We start from the raw sequence: 2,095 nt of genomic DNA, 5'->3' as shown, positions 1-2,095 counted from the left end.
CCAGCTGCCTTGAAAATCAATCTGTATTTCAAGAAATGTAATTATTCAAAGTTTCAACTGAATATTTTCAACAACAACATTTTACACCATTAAATTCAAGTTGTAATTCTGATTAAAAATACAATATGATGTACACACCCTTTGGTAATTGAAGAATGTGGTAAGTGAAACACAACCAAGGCCCATGTGGTTAAACATTTGAAAGACCTTGGTCGCTGAGCCTCCAGTAAGAGGAATGCACAGGCAAAGCAGAAAGTTGCCAGTGGTCCAGGTTCAGGTCCTGGGCTTCGTAAATAGACAAATGAAACGAAACATGGGTTCCTGGTCAGTGATACTGCTGATCACTATTGAACCATCGGTGACCAGGTAACCATGGCGCCTTTAAAGAGCGTTACTCGCAAACTAAAGGATCTCACGAAGATTCATCAATAAAAAAATCAATTTAAAATATAAAGTAAGTGCCTCCATTGTGTTTTCTTGAGATTTAAGGTCTGTAAATAGAATTTTCCATTGAGGTAATAATCCTCGGTCTGCCACTTGCTCAACACTTGCTGACAAGCGAATTGTTTTCCTGTACTTTCCCAGAACTTTGATCAAGGCTTGTTGAACCTAAAACAGACTTCCTATTTACTTTTATAGCCTTTCAGTGTAAACTTCAATGGTATTAAATAGTAAAAATGAAAGATGACTAAATTGGTTGGAGAGATTGGGGGTAAACTTTTGGGCAAGTGAAAAGTGGTCCAGGCAATGCATTTTGAGGGTCACTCGCCATGGCAAGTGCTCTCAAAATTAAGTGTCCAACCCTGCACAGTGTAAGAGCGCCTTCACACCAAACAATCTCTCCAGTAAATTAGATGCCATAGAGGAAAATGACGTTAACATTGAGGGAGCTAGAATAGCGAGAAGGCATTTACTGTACAATCTAGAAAATTACATTTTGTTTGTGCATTTGCCACTTACAAACTTTTAAATCTTTACACTTTGATTTGTGGTAGGAAAATAATGCTAGGCTTCTGATAACATATGCAAGAAGATGTTTACATTGTATTTAGAGCGGTTTTCAAATGAGTGTCGTAAAACCAAACCGAAGTAATTACTTTGGCCAATCAAAAATGACAGAGACAATCCAGTAAACCAATCAATACTCAAAGTAATTACATGTAACCAACACAAAGCATGGGAAAATGTGCACGTGTGAGCCACAATTGGTTTTGGTTTCACTTCTGATTGGTTGAAAAAGAAGAACGAGAACTTTGAACCAATCACTGTGTGAAGTAATGCAAAACCAAAGAAATTTGCTAATTACTTTCGACACTCTATTGAAAACCGCTGAAACACTTACGCGTTATTGAAGACTTTGAGTGACCACTGTTTTCCTTCTTGAGTTCCTCATAGAGAAATTTTCTGACCTCAGGGTTATGTGGACTATCAACACTGAAAAATGAAGTTTAAAAATTAATGGCAAGGAAAAAGACTTCAATTCAACATGCAAAGGAAAGTGTGGTTACAAGATGTCTTAGTTTCATGGCTTCCACACACAGCTCAATGTCACACATGGAGTAGAGAAATGAGCATGCTATGTTCATTTTCAAGCAAAACAAGACTTATACCAATAATAATTATCATGGTGTCATTCACTGGCCTGTGAGCAAGGTTGACATGAAGTTCTACAGCAGAGGCTCTCTAAGTTGACATATATTGTGAAAATCTTAAAAGTATTGGTAAAGGTTTGGTTGAATAAGTACTGCAAGGCTTTTTAGTTGGGTATAACATACCCTACACTTCCACGGAACTGTTTATCGAGGTCTTGTTTGTTATGCAACAAATGCACATCTCCCTAAAATTAACATTGAAAGTTGCAATTAATGATTTTAAAAACACCTAAAAGCGGAGCTCCAGGCTTGTTTATTTTTACTGGCTGTAGGATTAGTGAAAATAAAAGGCTTTGGAACTGTCCGCCTTTTGGTTTTCCCGGATATTGCTTAATTATGTAACATTTTCTTTGCTGCCTAACTAGCCGAAATTCCACGGTTAATTTCACCTGAAAAAACCGACTGATCGCATGAATCACGAAGGGATGAGTGTGATATCAGTT

Source organism: Montipora foliosa, chromosome 7 (genome assembly GCF_036669935.1).
Source record: "Montipora foliosa isolate CH-2021 chromosome 7, ASM3666993v2, whole genome shotgun sequence".
In the NCBI taxonomy this organism is placed as follows: Eukaryota; Metazoa; Cnidaria; class Anthozoa; order Scleractinia; family Acroporidae; genus Montipora; species Montipora foliosa.
The sequence above is the reverse complement of the archived record's forward strand: the minus strand, read 5'-3'. Positions refer to the sequence as shown.